General features: G+C 47.6%; 1 protein-coding gene across 7 annotated transcripts in view; it reads right to left on the reverse strand.

The window, feature by feature from the left end:
- The window catches only part of RBM23 (RNA binding motif protein 23), a 532,419-nt gene that overhangs the window by 104,847 nt on the left and 408,352 nt on the right, over nt 1-19,220 (reverse strand). The gene's annotated exons all lie outside the window — the stretch shown is intronic.

Consider the following 19,220-nt stretch of genomic DNA (forward strand, 5'->3'; position numbering starts at 1 on the left):
CATATTTACCAGCTTTTATACTACACTCCATCTTGTGCTCGCATGACTAATTTGTTCTTCCGCAACCTTACCCCACTCCTTGTTCTTTAACCCCTTCCATGCTGGGCCGATTTTGCTCGTGTGCTAGGCTTTTAAAGAATCAATGGCTTTATGACGGCCCCCAGCCGTCACGAGCACCGTAATGCATGACGGATGGGGGCCGTCATCAGCATGGAAGGGGTTAATATACTGATTGCATTTCACAAAGAACAAGAATAAGCAAAAGGAATATCTATTTCCCTGTATCATCATCATGGTTATCTTAATGACCTTCACAAACTTTGAATACTGCTCATGCCGACAGGCAGCATGCTTGCCAGAAGGCAGGAATTCTAAGGTTACGATTCTTTTTAGGAAAACAACATACAGGATAATGGCATGCTTTGCACTACCGCAAAGGAAAGGGTGTACATTGTGGGTAAGAAACCAATTATTTACCTGTATATTTGGATTAGCAGATTGAACCTCTTCTAGAGTCACGTGCACTTGACAAACCCACCATCTAATGGGTGGGTCTGAAAGGATCTTTATTTTCCTAAACCTTTAAGATTTTATTAGCATTCCACAAGTCTTACACTGGGAGGTGAGAGTTGCATATGAATGTAGAATTGTTTCAAGCTGCAAAGACATAATTACAGGTGACTTTTACAACATGGAATCTATTCCAGATTAGGAATATGCTATTTACCAGTATGCATCTGTTCTTGGCATGTAGGGCTGCTGACATTCATATCTGTGCATAGATCACCGCCTAGTGTTGGGTCCGATGATTGCACTTTGTTGTCTTCGAAGTATCACGAGATAGGTGACTCCTCCCCTGGACTACAGTGCTCATGGGCATCTTTTCCATCCTCAGATTGTTTTTCGCCATTGTGGCAGAGATGGAGATAGTAAAGTAAGAGATGGCCATGCCAGAGATAATGCTGCAGCTGCGACAGGCACCGGGGAGGAGGGCAGGCGATATGAATGTCAGCAGCCTTGATGCCAAGAACAGATGCATACTGGTAAGTAGCATATTCCGTTCGAGGCATGTGGGCTGCTGAATTCATAGCTGTGCACAAACTGTATAGCAGTATCTCCTCTAGAGGTGCTGTGCCAGCTGCAGCAGTTTGAAAAAGAGTTTGGAGGACAGCCTGGCCTACAGCAGGTTGCTGTTTTGCTTGCACGTCTACACAGTATTGTTTTGTGAAAGTGTGTATGGTGGTCCATGTGGCTGCCTTACAGAGGTCTTCAAGAGGAATATTTCCTAGGAAAGTCATGGATGCCCTCATTTTCCTTGTAGAGTGTGCTCTTGGGGGGATGGTTAAAGTGCGTTTTGCCTTTCAATAACATATTTGAATGCATTTAACTATCCATCTGGCTATTCCTGACTTTGAAATAGGATTTCCTTTGTGTTGTGGTGCAAAAGCAACAAATAGTTGTTTTGTTTTTCTAATTGATTTAGGTCTGTCCACAAAATAAAGTAGAGCTCTTTTAACATCTAATGTGTGTAGGGCTCTCTCAGTTACTGACTGTGGATTTTGAAAGAAAACTAGCAGTTCAATTGATTGATTGATATGGAAATTGGATACAACCTTAGGCATGAACTTAGGGTTGGTTCTAAGAACCACCCTGTTGGCATGTACCTGCATGAAAGGTTTTTGAATTGTTAGTGCTTGTAATTCGCTCACTCTTCTGAGTGAGGTAATGGCAACCAAGAATGCAACCTTCCACGTTAAGAATTGTAGTTCGCATGAGTGTAGAGGTTCGAAAGGAGGGGCCATAAGTCTGGTAAGCACTATATTTAGAATCCAGACTGGGGAAGGGGGGTGTCTTGGAGGGATCACCCTTTTCAAACCCTCCATGAAGGCTTTGATTGCTAGTACTCTAAACAGTGAAAGGTGTTGCCTGTTTTGAAGGTATGCTGCTATAGCTGTGAGGTGTAGTCGTATAGAAGAGTATGCTAAGTTACATCTTTGTAGATGCAGCAGGTAACATATAATGTTTTGTATGGAAGCGTCTAAAGGGTTGATTTGGTTATTGTTGCAGTAAATAACAAATCTCTTCCATTTAGCTGCATAGCACGCTTGTGTGGTTGGTCGTCTTGCCTCCCTAATGATGTTCATGCAATCTGGGGGCAAGTTAAGGTATCCTAACTCTAAGACCTCAGGAGCCAGATCACTAGGTTTATTTGATTGGGATCTGGGTGTCTGATTTCTCCATGGTTCTGAGTTAGAAGATGGGGTGCAAGGCACAGTCTTTGATGAGGAACTACTGAAAGTTCCAGGAACGTTGTGTACCACTTTTGTCTCGCCCATGTGGGAGCAACTAGGATTAGTGTGAGGGAGTGTTGCCGCAGTTTGCGTGCCACCAGCGGGATCAGCGGTGCTGGGGGGAAAGCGTACGCAAATCTGCCTGACCAGTTCATCCATATCGCATTGCCCTGTGACAACGGATGTGGGAATCTGGCGGCAAAGTACTGGCATTTGGAGTTCTCTTTTGTGGCAAAAAGGTCTATTTCTGGGTGACCCCACTGTTTGAAGAATGGCTGGAGAACTTGGGGGCGACTCTCCCATTCGTGTAGTTGTTGGCTGTGCCTGCTGAGCAGGTCGGCAATCTGATTGTCCTTCCCTGGACGGTGTTCTGCTAGGAGAAAAATGTTTTTTGGGATCGCCTACTTCCATATGCTTTGTGCCAGATGGGACAGCTGTGGAGAGTGCGTTCCTCCCCGTTTCTGGATATAGCACATTGCGGTCATGTTGTCGGTCCGGATCAACACCGTCTTGCTGTACAAGTATTTCTGAAATGCTTTCAGGGCTAGGAATATTGCTAGCAATTCTAGTTGGTTGATGTACAGCTTTTTCTGTTTGGTTGTCCAGAGCCCTTGTACTGTGTATTGAAGGAGATGGGCTCCCCAGCCTGTCAGTGATGCGTCCGCTGTTAGTACTAGTTGTGGAACCGGCTCTTGGAACAGTCGCCCTTTGGAAAGGTTTTGTGGGTTCCACCACTGCAGAGAGTTGTGAGCACGACTGTCTACCAACACTAGGTCTTATAGTTGTCCTTGAGCCTGGTTCCATTGTTGTGCTAGGCATTCCTGTAATGGGCGCATTTGAAGTCTGGCATGGGGACAATGAATATGCAGGAGGCCATCATGCCTATGAGCTGCATAAAGACTCGAGCTGGCAGAGAGTGTTGTGGCAAGAATTTGCAAATGAGTATCTGCATGCTGGCTATCTTTGCTGAATTTGGATATGCCTTTGCCACCGAGGTGTTTATAGTGGCTCCCAGATATTGCTGTGCGTGGGATGGCTGCAGATGCGATTTTATGTAGTTGATTGAGAACCCTAGGCTGTGTAGCAACTGAAGTGTTTGAGATGTGTGTGCTGCACACTGTTGGTACGATTTTGAATGTATTAGCCAATCACCCAGATAAGGGTACACATGGATGTGTTGTCTTCTGAGATGTGCTGCCACTGTTGCTACGCACTTTGCAAACACTCTTGGAGCCGTGGTAACCCCGAAGGGCAAAACCTTGAATTGGTAGTGTTGACATTCTATTGTGAACCTGAGGTATTTTCTGTGGGCTGGATGGATGGGCATGTGAAAATACGCATCTTTGAGGTCCAGTGTTGCTAGGAAATCTCCTTGTTGTAGCAACAGGAGCACTTGCTGTAGTGTGATCATATGGAAGTGCTCCGATAGTATATATTGATTTAGGGTGTCTGTGGTCCAATATTGGTCCGAGGGAACCGTCCTTCTTTGGAATAAGGAAGTATAGGGAGTATACTCCTGTCCCTTGTTGGTGGAAAGGGACTTGCTCTATGGCCCCCTTTTCCAGCATGCATTTCACCTCTTGTTGTAGCAGGGTGATGTGTTCCGTGGACATAGGACGATGTCTGGGTGGTATGTCTGGTGGTGTAGAAGTCAGTTCTAGGCAATAACCAAACTGGATAATTTCTCTCACCCACCTGTCCGTGGTAATTGCGTGCCAGACAGGTAGGAACTGTTGGAGTCTGCCTTCGACCGGTGTTAGGTGGGCTGGAGGTAGCGTAATGAAGTCACTGTTTTGTGGCAGTGGAGGCTCTAGTGTTATTGCCTCCACGTCCTCTTCCCTTATTATTGTTGCCCCTATATCCTCCTCGGTTTGTGTTTTTGTTGAAGGAACCTTGTGTGTTACTTTTGTATGAGGCAGATGTTTGCGAGGCATTTCCTCGTGTAGTTGCTCTGTATGAGGAGCGTCAAAAGGAGCCTCAATGTTGCTGAAATTGCAATGCCCCCATTGATTTTGCGGTTTCTGTGTCTTTTTTCATTTTATCCAAAATGATGTCGACAGCAGGGCCAAATAGAAAATCCTGATTGACAGGTTGGTTAAGAAAGGTGGACTGCACCTCATTCTTAGAACCGGAAATACGCAGCCATGCATGTCTGCGTAGTAAGACGCTAGTGTTAATTGACGTAGCTGCGGTGTCTGCTGTGTCAAGCGCACATTTGATGGAGGCGTTTGTTATGAATTTTCCCTCCTGTATGAGGTCATCAGCTTGTGCTTTAAAAGGCTCAGGTAGGTGTTGCATTAGGCTTTCGAGCTGATCATAGTGCGCCCTGTCGTAACGAGCCAGTAGGGCTTGTGTATGGGAAACAACACTTACAACGCAACTTTTACAACGCACTACCTTTACAACGAAACTTTTACACTGCAACATCCATTACAACGCATGTCACTACAACGCATACCTTCACAACGCAGTCATTACAACGCATACCATTACAACGCATACCTACACTATCCAACACTTAGCCTACTGTTGCCCCCCCTGGAGTTAGAATAGTAATTTGTACCCTACACTATCCAATACTTACCCTACTGTTGCACCACCTGGAGTTAGAATAGTAATTTTAACCCCTACACTATCCAACACTTACCCTACTGTTGCACCCCCTGGAGTTAGAATAGTAATTTTTACCCCTACACTATCCAATACTTACCATACATGCAATGTAATGGTATGCGTTGTAAATGTAGTATGCGTTGTAGTGGAATGAGTTGTAAAGGTAGTTTCAAAGATTTCGTTGTAATGGCATGCGTTGTAATGGAATGCGTTGTAATGGATGTTGCGGTGTAAAAAATGCATTGTAAAGGTATGCGTTGAAAAAGTATGCACTGTAACGACATACATCCCTTGTGTATTAGCAATTGTCCATGAGTTGGAGGCTTGTGCTGCTACCCTTTTGCCTGATGCCTCCAGTATTTTTGACTCTTTATCAGGGGGAGGTGCTTCCCCTGTTGTTTGGGAGTTGGCCCTTTTTAGCCACTACCAGTGAGTCTAGTGGTAACTGACCTTTGATGCAAGTATGGTCTTTAGGAGCTGCCCTATACTTCTTTTCTATTCTAGGATTGATTACCTGTGGCCTGGCTGTATCCTTAAATATGTCAGGTGCATGTTTTAGAACTCCCTTTAACATGGGAAGTGTTCTGACACTTTTTTCTGAAGTAGGGAAGGTGTCAAATAAGAAGTCTTCCTCAACAGGGTCATTATGCATGTCTACATTGTGGAATTGTGCTGCCCTGTCTATGAGTTGATTGAAGACTATGGTGTCATCAGTAGTTGACGGCTTAGTAGGATAAGAGGGTACATCAGGGATGGGATGGGTGTTGTAACGGTCCTCTTGTGGTTGAGGATCTTGTGGGAAATCATATTCAGGCTGTGGCTCATCCGCCATGTTACCCTCAGTGTCCCCCTGGTGAGAAGCAGAGTAAGGAGCAAAAGGTGTAGTAGGCATGATAGGCTGAAAAGGGATGAAGGGTCTAGAGGGAGAAGTCCCAAAGTCCTTTTTAGATTTCGCCTGGGGCACGGAGCTTTAGCTCTGCCCCCAGGAGAAATCTTATGTCTCTACAGTGTACTGCTTAGTCCCGCCCTCTGTTCCATTGGCTAGCTCCATAAATGGAGGCTAGCCATTGGAACAGAGATATGTCCGTCATAGCCGGACCAGATTCGTTGGCGTTCCTGAGATTTTTTCCCTCTCCACCCACTTCTGATCGTCATCGCGGCGGTGGGTGTGTGCATTTTTTTTTTTGTCTCCTCATGTTTTCTCCATTTCCACTGTGTCTTTTGCAGGGGTGGGCTGTGCACTGAGGCCGCTGATCAGGTAAGCAGCATTTTTTAATATTTATCCCGTTCCCGACCCCCCCCCTCCCGCTCTCCGTGTGTCCGTTCCCGCCGCCCTCCCGCTCTCCGTGTGTTCGTTTCCGCCCCTGCCCCCCCTCCCACTCTCCGTGTGTTCGTTTCCGCCCCTGCCCCCCGCTCTCCGTGTGTTTGTTCCCGCCCCTTCCCCCCCTCCCGCTCTCCGTGTGCCCGTTCCCGCCCACCCCTCCCGCTCTCCGTGTGTTCGTTCCCGCCCCCCCCTCCCGCTCTCCGTGTGTTCGTTCCCGCACCGCTTGTAAATCCTTGTTAGTATATTGCCATGGTTAAGGATGTCATACGGGCCTCTTGATTTATTTTAAAGATGAAAAGTGATCATGGCAGTGTTAGAAGTGTGACTTGTACCTGCATATTTCTAGCTGGAGTGCTCTATTGCTAGACTTGCGCATTGTGTCATTGAACTACTCAGGGATTCTTTACGGAGTGGAAATGTGTGTGAGTTAGCAGGATTTCTACCACTGTCAATTGAGGATCTTTGAAGTTGCTCAGTTTTGTTTGTGTGCAAGGATATGCAATGTGCTATTAATACACTCTCAATAACAATATTTTGGTGTGACGCTGTGAGTACTTTTATTTGACAGACCTCCATTTTAATCACTGGGGGTAAACCCCGGGATGTCAGCTCAGGGGCACGAACGTTAACTGGGCTCCTTCGCCCTGCTGACTGGTCTGAACGACTTCCATCGACGGCTGTGAGTGGTGCGAATGATGCTGCCATAAGCCCCTTGTCCCATCCAGGATGAGAAATGCGTGGAGTTTCTCCAGGACCCGAGGTCGACAGTCAACGAGCGTCACATGTTTATGCCCAGGCAGCGCACTCAGCCAGCATTCGCCTTCACTGGGAGCTATGCTTCAAATGCGAACACGCACACTGAGCAGAGTCCCCTGCTCCTCTCCTGCCCTCCGGTCGCTTCCCCCCCTCCCCAAACAAACAGCCGCTTGTTTATACTTTGCACCTGGTAAGGACGTGTTTAAAATCCATGGTATTTTGCTCGTGTTTTAATAAATTGTGAATGTTTTATAAACCTAAAAATATACTCGCTTTTTGGAAACTGCTATTAGCAAATTCGCAATTTCTTTCACTAAAATAAGAAATCGTTACTTGCTGCAGTGTTCAATTTTAGGAAACACTAATTTAGAGTCTTGGTACATCGCAAACAGCCTGTTTAGCAGTCCCTACCTAACCTGTTTATGTCTGATTACTTATTCACAAATCGTTAGTTAATTAGGCCCCAAGAGCCGTAATCTGCATATGTGGACAGGTTTTACCTGAGCTGCCCCTCATGAACCCTACACCCAAAGACCAGCGGCCAGGGCAGCAGCCCCCTCCCCCCACCCCTTTCTCCTTCCTGCTCATAGTCTTTCTTATACTATTGCCTGTCGTAGAGACGGACGGATATCCAGATGCTGCCTTCTTGGCGTCGGCGCTGTAGTCAATTCTTCATAGCAGGCAGGATTGCTTAATCACAGTGTTAACAATCTGGTCCCCTTTGTCTCGTTACAAGGAGCCAATCAGGCAGCATATGTTCTACGCCTGTGTAAAGGACCCGGTATGTGAATACAAATGGCGTATCCCACGTCCTACAGTGGGTGTGTGGGTGCAATACAGGTGCAAATCTACCCAACTCAAAACCACTCATAACCAGAACACTCGTTTGTGTTAGTGTTAGTGCACGTGCATCCTTCACATTCTGTCGTCAAAGCCCCTTACTACATCCTAATAAAGCCCCCCTCTGACCCAAAGTACTATGCCGGTGCAGACCTTCCTGCGCAGTCCTACCCCCCCCCCAGTACTCGCACAACAAGCCTATGTGCTATGTGCACACTCTTTTGGGGGGCACACTGTCGATGCACACACATTGTCCGCAGCTCTGCCCTCGCCCTTTTATCTCCCCAGCCCCTCCGGGTACCCCACCCCCCACATCACGCACGCATTCAGACAGCACATCACCCCTTCTTTCCCCTCTCCCTCCAGGTACTGCTTCCCATGAATGTAAACATTCAGGCGGTGTGACACCCCCTCCCTTACACCCCCTTGGGGCACACCTCGCTATCCATGCACGCACCCTCACATTCTGTCGTCACAGCCCCTTACTACATCCTAATAAAGCCCCCCTCTGACCCCAAGTACTATGCTGGTGCAGACCTTCCTGCGCAGTCCTACCCCCCCGCCCCCCAGTACTCGCACAACACGCCTATGTGCTATGTGCACACTCTTTTGGGGGGCACACTGTCGATGCACACACATTGTCCGCAGCTCTGCCCTCGCCCTTTCATCTCCCCAGTCCCTCCGGGTACCCCACCCCCCACATCACGCACGCATTCAGAAGGCACATCACCCCTTCTTTCCCCTCTCCCTCCAGGTACTGCTTCCCATGAATATAAACATTCAGGCGTTGTGACACCCCCTCCCTTACACCCCCTCGGGGCACACCTCGCTATCCATGCACGCACCCAGACACTGTGTCGCCCCTTGTCTCTTACACCCCTTCTGCCTCTTCTCCCTCGCCCCTCCTCTCCCTCAGGACACACTTCCCCCCCCTATCCATGCACACATACAGACGCTGTATTTCCCCTTCTCCCCTGTACGCCCCCCTCCCCAGCATGCCCCCTCTCCCCAGCATGCCCCCTCTCTCCAGCATGCCTCCCGTCCCCAGCATGCCTCCCGTCCCCAGCATGCCTCCCGTCCCCAGCATGCCTCCCGTCCTCAGCATGCCTCCCGTCCTCAGCATGCCTCCCCTCCCCAGCATGCCTCCCCTCCCCAGCATGCCTCCCCTCCCCAGCATGCCTCCCCTCCCCAGCATGCCTCCCCTCCCCAGCATGCCTCCCCTCCCCAGCATGCCTCCCCTCCCCAGCATGCCTCCCCCAGGACTTCTTTCCTTACAGGAACACTTCCCGCCTCAGTGTCCTCTCTGCAGGACACGTCTCCACCCTACATACAAACAGCACCATCTGGGTGGAGGGCGGGATGCACGTGCGCATGAAAGAAAAGTAAGGGGGGGTACTCTGCAGGAACCAATCCATGCAGTTGTGCAGGCAGTGCGAGCCGCCACAAAGTGATGCAACCAAGGCATTGTTTTCAGAAGGCAGTCCTTCGAGGCAGGAGAGATGCAGGAATCACTGCATGCAGTTGTGCAGGTAATGCAAGCCGCCATAAAGTGATGCAACCAGTGTTTCGCTTTAAATTGAGGCCCTGCGAGGAAGTAGAGGTGCAGGAACCAATCCATGCAGTTGTGCAGGCAGTGCAAACATCCACAAAGTGATGCATGCAACCAGTGTGCTGTTTTAAAAGGCGGGCCCTGTGTGGGAGGAGAGGTGCAGCTGTGGTAGAAAAGGCCTATGGACCTGAGACAGGAGTGCATCCCGTGACACGAGACAGCTGTGCACGTGGGCGCTGCACACAGCTGGGCGAGAATACTGTAAACAGACTTAGGCATACAGCAATGAGAGGGAGCTAGTGACTTTCTGTTCATGTAGAGGCGCTTTAGGTGTAAATACTGCAGTGTTGTGTTTGGTATAGGATTTAAGATGCAATATTTTTTTTTGTTTAAATCTTGTACAGATATTGTATTGTTTGCTAAGAGCTGATTTTCGATAATGTTTTGAATAAACACAACCTGTGTGATGAATCCAAATTAGAGATATTCAGTATTGTCAGTGACTCAGCTGAGTTGGAGGGTGCGGGATCCAAATTGGGTGTCTCCCTGGCCCAAGCAATACAGAGAGTGTTACTGATTCTTACTCAACTAGCTGAGGGTGGGAATCCTGATGCCATGTGTGCCAACAACAAGAAGCAAGTAATTGCCACGGTTATACCTTGGCCACCACTATACTAGGTTGAGCAACATCATTCAGTGGTGGAAACCAATATTTCAAAAATTGACATCAATATGTCAGAGGTGGCATTTGCCAGCGGTTGCCATCATGAAATGGATTCTCACATTATGCAAAGCATTTCCACCTGTATGCCATGGCCACCAATCCCAAAGGTGGGAACCATCAATACGCTAAGAATTCCAATCAATATGCCCGGGACAACATTTTGCCAGGAGTGGGAACCATCTTTTATATTGAAGCCCACAATATGCAAATAATGAGTGCTAGGGAGTGAGAGTGACTAGGCAGTGCTAGGGAGTGCAGTGTGACTAGGGAGAGCTAGGGAGTGCAGAGTGACTAGGGAGTGCAGAGTGCTAGGGTGTGCTAGGGAGTGCAGAGTGACTGCAGAGTGCTAGGGAGTGCAGAGTGACTGCAGAGTGCTAGGGAGTGCAGAGTGACTGCAGAGTGCTAGGGAGTGCAGAGTGACTGCAGAGTGCTAGGGAGTGCAGAGTGACTGCAGAGTGACTGCAGAGTGCTAGGGAGTGCAGAGTGACTGCAGAGTACTAGGGAGTGCAGAGTGACTGCAGAGTGCAAGGGAGTGCAGAGTGACTACAGAGTGCAAGGGAGTGCAGAGTGACTGCAGAGTGCTAGGGAGTGCAGAGTGACTGCAGAGTGCTAGGGAGTGCAGAGTGACTGCAGAGTGCAAGGGAGTGCTAGGGAGTGCAGAGTGACTAGGGAGTGCTATGGAGTGCTGGGGACTGCTGAGTGACTGCAGAGGCTAATGGCAATGTAAATGACAGTGCCATTTATTTATCTGTTTTCAAAACCAACACAAATACAAATTTTGTCATTTACAATGCCAATAGCTCTAACTTGTCCAAAGGCGAAACCATTGCATTGTAAATGCTTGTTCTTTAATGGAATAGGGGAATGAGAGCCAAAGTCCAAAGGCCTCTTCTTTCTGTGCAGGATGGTAACTTTACCAGTCTCTGGATTAATATATAACTTTGCCTGGTCGTCTGATGGATCTGGGTGGAAGAGTTCTTCCTCTACAGTCCTGGGTTGAGTGTTAGACTTCTTTGGGTCGGTAACACCTGGTTTTTCTACGACTTTTGGTGTTTCATTGGTTTTCTTCGGCTCGGGCCCTTTTTTCGTGTTCGACAAGTGTCTTTGGGTCGACCGGAACTTTGGAGCAGTTATCTTAGGGTAGACTGGTTTTTCCGGCCCTGCTACGGGCTTCGGTACGGCACCCTTTGCCGGGTCGACGGATTTCGGAACAGTAGGCGACCTTTTTTGGTTCGGCGCCCTTTGGCTGCTTGCCTTTGTTCGACAACCTTTTTGGGGTAGACAGTTTTTGGCTGAGCGGCCTCTTTTTTTGGTCGACAGTCTTCTTTGGCTCGACACTCTTTGGCTGTACGGCCTTTTTTGGTTCGACGCTTTTCGGGTCAACGACCTTTTTTGGCTCTGGAACCTTCTTCTAGACGATGGTACTGGGCCCTGGGGTCTCTGAAGGTTTCAGTTTCGGTTTCGATTCCGGAGCCGAGCCGGATGGCGGGGCTGGCGAAACTTTTTTATGATCTTGGCTAAGGCCTTTTAACGATGCCTTGACCGGAGCCTTTGGTAACGGACTAATTGGTGTCGGGGGCAGGGTACTCCAGATTTGCTCTGGTGGGATCTCGTCATCGGAGTCAGAGTAGTCCTCGACGGTGACGATTTCTAGGTCCGAGTCTGGAGCTTCCGGTACTTCCTGGTCATCATCGAAGATGTTGTCCGGTTGTTATCGCTGCATTTCTTGCCTAGCGGCCCGTCGGTTTCGTATAGTTTTCTTCGATCGAAACTGGGCGCAGGCTGGGCAGGTTTCTTCCCTATGGTCTGGGGAAAGGCACTTGTTGCATACTGAGTGTTTGTCAGTATGTGAGAGCTTGGAGTGGCATTGTGGGCATCTTTTAAACGGGCTTCTTTCCATCGACGGTCAGCTCACGTGGTGTCGAAAAGGACCAACGGCCCGCGTCGACGACCGATTCGAGATGGAAGGCTGGATCGAGTAGAGAGGTACCGAACGAGAACAATACAGTCGAAGTCGAAGGCCTTTTGGTCTTTAGAAAAGTTTTGTTTTCGATTCCTAAGTTGGAGTATAGGAGTTAGCATTCGAACCCAATGGCGAAAAAAACAATCTGAGGATGGAGAAGATGCCCATGCGCACTGTAGTCCAGGGGAGGAGTCACCTATCTCGTGATACTTTGAAGACTCTTCCAAGACAATGAAGAGCAATCATCCGGACCCAACACTAGACGGCGATCTATGCACAGATATGAATTCAGCAGCCCACATGCCTCAAACACATATTTTGCACAGATTACGCAGCAGTATTACCTACACTCGGCAGTTGGTAGACAAGGGAGTGCACGCAAAGACGTTCCTAAGTACAGACTGCCCCACTTCAACCTCTCGGCGTGGCTGTAAATCAATTCAGTAATTGGTTCATGAACGTATGTTCTGAGGCCCATGTGACTTGTGAGGAAGTGTGGTGTATTATATGGAGTAGTTGTGCATCCTCACCGTGTAATACACTCCCCTACACTCCTAATTCCCTTTAGGACCCTTATTTTCAGTCTATCAAACCTTAAACTATACCCTGGGTAGCTGTGTCACTGAGCAGTGGGCTTACACAGAGGAACATGTGTAATGCATTTAAACAGGGTCCAATCAATGGAAGAATAAATCGACACTACACTCAAGAAATCGAACACCAATTTACAAAAATATACTGCATTTTTATATGAATTTAGACATTCCAACGAAAAAGATCCACCAACGTACTCCTGAGATACAGATTTTACAAGCAATAATAAGTCGGAGCAATTTCACTTAACAACAAACAAGCTTTGGCAAAGTCAACAAACTGGACACTTAGGAACTTTTTCAAACAAAAGTTAGGTAAGTGCCAATGCACTCTTTTTCCAAGGCTTAGAGTCAATGCGTTTCGAACCACAACGTTAGTATGGGTTCTCCTCAGGACACGGACTGGATGGAGCCGTAACTGAAAGTAATGAAGGTGCAGAAAAGTGGTGTAAGTATTGAGTACCAATATTGAAATAAGTTAAAAAAGTTTAAAAACTCTCAGACTCAGGACTTCAATAGTGTGGAACAGTACCTGGACACGGCAGGTGAGTGTCACTCGTAAATAGTTGCAGTAAATGGTCGGCCTCACGCGGTTCAAGGTTCTATAACCGAATAGGAATGATAATCAGAACATCTCTGTGATACTAGTACCAAAATATGTCAAAACTTTAACAATGAACACAAGGAAGCAATCCGCGAGTTGAAGAATCAGCAGGAGGCAATCATTAGACCAGCCGATGAGGGCGGTGCAGTGGTCCTCTGGTCTAAGGAGCTTTACAAAGCAGAAGGAAGAAGCCACGTATACAATAAGGATTGGTATCGTAAAATCATACAGAACCCCACCAGCCAAATATCACAGGAAATCAAGCTAGTGGTGAATGATGCAAAAGAAAAAGGAATCTTAGGCCCGAAAGAAGCAGAGTATCTGATCAAAAAATACCCTTGGGTACCCCATCTATATTTCTTACCAAAAGTCCACAAAGACGCTACAAAACCCCCCGGTCGGCCCATAGTGTCTGGGTGCGACTCTGTTTTGGAGCCAATCTCGCAATTTGTTGATGTCTTTCTTAAACCCCTGGTAATCCAAGTACCATCGTACCTCCGTTATACCATGGACTTCATCAACAAGGTGGAAATGCTACAGTTTGATCCAACTAAGCAATTGATGGTGACGATGGATGTTGCGTCACTGTATACGCAAATCCCCCAACAAGATGGACTGGATGTCCTAGAAATATATCTGGAAACAAGGCCACGTCCACACCGTGTTCCAACTGAGCTCATCCTAGCCTTCGCCAGACTAGCGCTCAAAAGAAACTATTTTTCATTCGAAGATTAACTGTTTCTACAGGTCAAAGGTTCAGATATGGGCTGCCCTTTTGCCCGGAAATGGCCATTCTCTACATGGGGCAATACGAGGATAAATTCGTCTATAACAATCCGTACAAGGCGCATATCCAGCAGTGGCTGCGATACATAGACGACGTGTGGTGCGTCTGGAACGTAACTATTCAATCGTTGGGAGTCATTCCACATATGGCTCAATAATCGCAGCCCGGACATTAAGTTCAGTCTCACTTTTGATTCCAAATCATTACCATTTCTGGATGTGGAAGTCAAGGCAACACATGACGGACTGGCATGTTCCCTGTACCAAAAGAAGACGGATAAAAACAACGCCTTACACTTCAAAAGTTACCACCCTCGAAGTCTCAAGAACAACCTTACCTACGGACAGTTTCTCAGGGTAAGAAGAAACTGTTCAAGAATCCAAGACTTTGACATTCACAGCCAAGCACTTTCGAAAAAACTACAGGACAGAGGCTATCCAAGGAAGCTTCTCAAGCACTCAATGAAACTAGCAAGGTGGACACCTAGAGAGCATCTGCTTGAGAAGAGACTCAGACCACCAACGCAGCGCATAGTGTGTGTTTCAACATTTGGACCCCATACACACTCCCTTCAAAAAATCATACGCAACCTTTGGCATCTAGTTGAAGAGGTCCTCCCTGATGTTGGATCACCTTTATTTGCACTAAAGAAGAATCGCAGTATAGGTGAGCAGATCACATCCACACGACCCCAAAAGAAGCGTGACACCCAGAGCACAATATTCGGTATGAATCCAGTGAAGGGTCATCGTAAATGTGGGACTTGCTCCGTTTGCGATCTTACAGTGGAGGGGTCTCTTTTTACAGATGGAAAGAAATTCTGGCGGCACGAGGAACACACCAATTGCAAAACGAAGTACGTGGTGTATGCTATCCAATGTCCTTGCCAAAAGGTGTATATTGGCAAAGCAATACAGGAAGTCAGACAATGGATTATTCAGCATCGGTCCAGGATCAATAACAAAATACTCACCGCCCCACTGGTGGCACATTTCTTACAGAAAAATCACAAAGTGGAGGAACTGAAGTGGACTGTGCTCTCAGTAATCAAAGTAGGAGGTGGTGGTGACCCTAAAACACGCCTTTCCCAGAGAGAAGCTTACCTTATACTAAAATTCGAAACAGCCAATGCAGGACTGAATGACCTATCTGAAATAAACAACTTGTGAATCACCCTTGATGCTTAACATTGGCAAACTTGCTGTTTAACAGAACGTGTTTTTTAAAACACATCATCGACTGTCCAAAATGTGTGGTTATGGTTCTGGCACTTCTTATAACATAACATCGTATGTCCTTGAAGTGTGGTTCAGGTTCTAACCTGTTTCTAAATGTCCTGGCCATAATGCTGCAGTACCCAGAACGGCCTCTCCAGGTTTCAGTTTCGGTATTTTATTAAAAATCTGCCGCTGTAATTAACAACTCGCAGGTCAACACTCACAGGCATTCTGCAGCCTTTCACAGAATAAACAATTCGAATAAATGCTGTAGCGTTTAGAAAGGTTCACTTTGGGGATTGCATCGAGTTAGACAACACGGACTACATGTTCCATCAACCCCGGGTGCACACGCGGTTCACAGCGGCCCCTTTAATTTTACTTTGTTTGCTTGCAGCGTGCTAATGCCACACGCCCCCGCCGAGCGATGATAGCAGACCTTCCCGAACAGTCTCAACGGTGAGTACAATACATGATCTTAGCGTCATTATGCGATGTTGGAACATGCGAATAGGAACAGCACTGAGACTCTGTCATTATTGCAGGCAATTTCGAACTGATAACTGTGGACCAACATAGAAGCACTCGATTGTGCATTGTGGATCCCGGAGCCATGGCGCTGGTCGCCTTCAACTAAGTGAGTGAAAGGTGGTTTTATTTTAACATCATGTCCAATTATGTAATAAACACGAAAGGCTCCACTCAAACACTTTCTACTCCATCAGGGAGGCTCCTGCCGGAAATTGCCCAATACTTCGGATCCCGCAATTTATCTTCAATATCTTTCACAACAACGCGCTGTTACACAGGTAGGCGGCTGTCCACAATAAACCTATCGATTGACATGTTTTGGCACTAGTATCACAGAGATGTTCTGATTATCATTCCTATTCGGTTATAGAACCTTGAACCGCGTGAGGCCGTCCATTTACTGCAACTATTTACGAGTGACACTCACCTGCCGTGTCCAGGTACTGTTCCACACTATTGAAGTCCTGAGTCTGAGAGTTTTTTTAACTTTTTTAACTTATTTCAATATTGGTACACAATACTTACACCACTTTTCTGCACCTTCATTACTTTCAGTTACGGCTCCATCCAGTCCGTGTCCTGAGGAGAACCCATACTAACGTTGTGGTTCGAAACACGTAGACCCTAAGCCTTGGAAAAAGAACAAGGGTGCTACTAGGGCCATTCAAATATATACAGTGTTATCCCTAGTTTTGTAACCCCCCCAACTAATTTCTGTATCCTTGGTTTAGTAAGACAGGCAGGCAGTGCCTTTGAACTGTTTGTCCGCCTGTCTTCTTTTGCCTAATACAAAGGACTGGTTCCTATTGTCAAGTTATTGTTAGGTATTTGGTTCATTACTTTTGGTGTTGCCTGTATGAATTGACTATGTATATATATTTGTTATTACTTGTATAGCACTTGTACATTATTGCACATTTCACTTGCCTGTATGTATTTTTTCACTGTTCGCTGACTGTTCGTTTGAGGACATATATAATCAAATGGTTCAATGTTTTCCTAAAAAACACAAAAAAACTAAAATAAAATAGATGACCCTCCAGAAATAATTGACTGGGCGGGATCAGAAATCTTCTAAAAAACAAATCTGTCTGGCCCCTTTGTTTGTTGAGCAACTGTTGTGAGGCATTTTGTGAAAACCCTTGGTGCCGATTTGAGGCCGAACGCCAGGGTTGTGAACTGGTAGTGGCCTTCTCCGATGATGAATCTGAGGAGGTGTTTGTGGCCCCTGTTCATTGGGATGTGCAGGTAGGCATCTTTTAGGTTTATGGTGACCATGAAGTCCCCGCCTTGCAATTGAGGAACTACCTCTTGTAGGGAGGTCATCTTGAATCTCTGCGTTCTTACGAACTTGTTTAAGAATCTTAGGTCCAGGATGGGTCTCATAGTTTCGTCCACATTTGGTACCAGGAAGTATGTGGAGTATACGCCCTTGTTCTTTTTCCTGTAAGGTACTGGCTCTATGGCTTGTTTTTGCAGGAGTTCCTTTGCTTCCTCCCGAAGGAGCTCTAGGTCTTTCCTCGCTAGTGGCCTTTTTGGCTTCCTGTCTGTTGGCTTTCCCTCCAACTCTATACTGTATGATGTTGAGTACCCATTTGTCTGATGTTATACTCTTCCACTCCCTGAAGAAGTGTTTCAGTCTTCCTCCCACTGGCCTTACATGTACAGAGGTGTCTAGATCGTGTAACTCCTGTCCGATGTGTTTCTGCTCCACCCTGTGAGTTTTTGCTCGGGTGGGCACATGGAGTTTTATTAAGTCACTTAGAGGCGGGCTGCTGTCTCCCTCTCTTATTTTGCCCACGTCCAATCCCTCTCCTGCGAAAGGACTGGGCTCTTGGATGGTACTGCCAGGACTGTTTTTGCTGCCCCTGCTGTGTCTGGGAGTCTGCTTGGTGGGCTTGCTGGAACACCTGGTGTGATGTCCCTGGCTGATTTTCTCCCCTCCCGTTAGGTCTTCGTGACGGGGTGCCCCTTTTAGTACCTCTGAACTGTAATGCCCCCATGGATCTTGCAGTCTCGTTATCCTTTTTCAGTTGGCTGAGTTTCTCGTCAACTGGGGCCCCGAACAGCGTTTCTCCGTTGAACGGTGTGTTGAGGATGCTGTGCTGCACTTCTGGCTTGAAGCCTGAAATCCTGAGCCAGGCCTGTCTTCTATTGGCTACATTTTCCCCTCTTCGACAAGGTTTTCAGCTCTTTGCTTGAATTCCTGTGGCATGGTCTTTATTAACTGGCCCAGCTCTTCCAGGATCAGAATTCCAATGCCTGTTGAGCAGTGTATTGGAATTTGCATTACGCCAGTGCATTGCGGCATTCCGTTCAATTCTTCTCCCCACCAGGTCTATCCTCTTGCTTTCTTTGTCTGGAGGTGGCCCAGAAGTGGTAGGCACATTGGCCCTCTTTCTTGCCGTGGCTGTGATGATGGAGTCTGCTGAGACCGATCTCTGAATGTAGGGTGGGTCCTTGGAGGAGTGTTTATACTTTTTTTCTGTCCAGGGAGTGACTGCTTTGCATGTAGCTGGTTCCTTGAAAGCCCCTTTTCCCTGTGCCATGACACTGTCGAGCATGGGCAGGAACTGGCTCCTTGTTTGTGTAGGGAGCAGTGTCTCAAGAAGGAAGTCTGCTTTCTGCTTTTCTTCGTCGAGTTTTACCTTGAAAACTGCAGCCGCATTCCTGATGACTGTGTTGTAGACTCCGATGTCATCTGGCGGAGAGGGCCTCGAGGGATACGTGTCGACGGCTTCCTCTGGACTTTCGGTGTTGACGTCCTGCCAGTCTACTTCCTGAGTCTCCGAGTATGCAGACCCGAGGAGTGTCCTGCGGTCGTTGTCTCCATCCTCGTAGTAGGAGGCCTCCTCCTCTTCTTGGTCGTCGAAGGTCTCGACGCCCCCCGACTGTTGTTCGACGTCGTAGTCCTCCTCCTCCGTTTCCTCGACCACCTGTACCCTAGGTTTCGTCTGATTGTGTATTCCTTCATCCTGGCGTCGAAATCTTTTTTCCGCTGCAAGCTGTTTTCCATCACGGCCTCGAGGCGTCTTTTCTTTTTCTCCATTTCGTCCAGGTGGTCTGCGTCGAATGGATCGGCCGTTCTTTTCAGCGCCGAGCTGAATTTAGTCTTCGAAGGTTTCGGTGCCGAGCTGGCTCTCGGGTCCTTCGTCGACGCTGAAGCGCCCTTCGGGTCCCTTACCCTCGGCGTCGAACGCTCTTTTTCGGGGGGCGATTTTCTACGTCTTCTGCTGCTCTCCAGCTTTCTGCGCCTGGTAGTGATTCTCAGAGGATCTGCTGTGCCTTGGTGTAGCCACGGATGCCGAAGTTTTAGGCGTCGGAGCTTTCGAGGTTTTGCCCTCAATTTTTCGAGACTCTGGGTCTCTCTGTGCCTTAGGGGCCGTAGAGTTTCCTACCTTCTATGGAGTCTTCGTAATATCAGTCTC

This window comes from Lissotriton vulgaris, chromosome 5, assembly GCF_964263255.1.
Source record: "Lissotriton vulgaris chromosome 5, aLisVul1.2, whole genome shotgun sequence".
Taxonomy (NCBI): Eukaryota; Metazoa; Chordata; class Amphibia; order Caudata; family Salamandridae; genus Lissotriton; species Lissotriton vulgaris.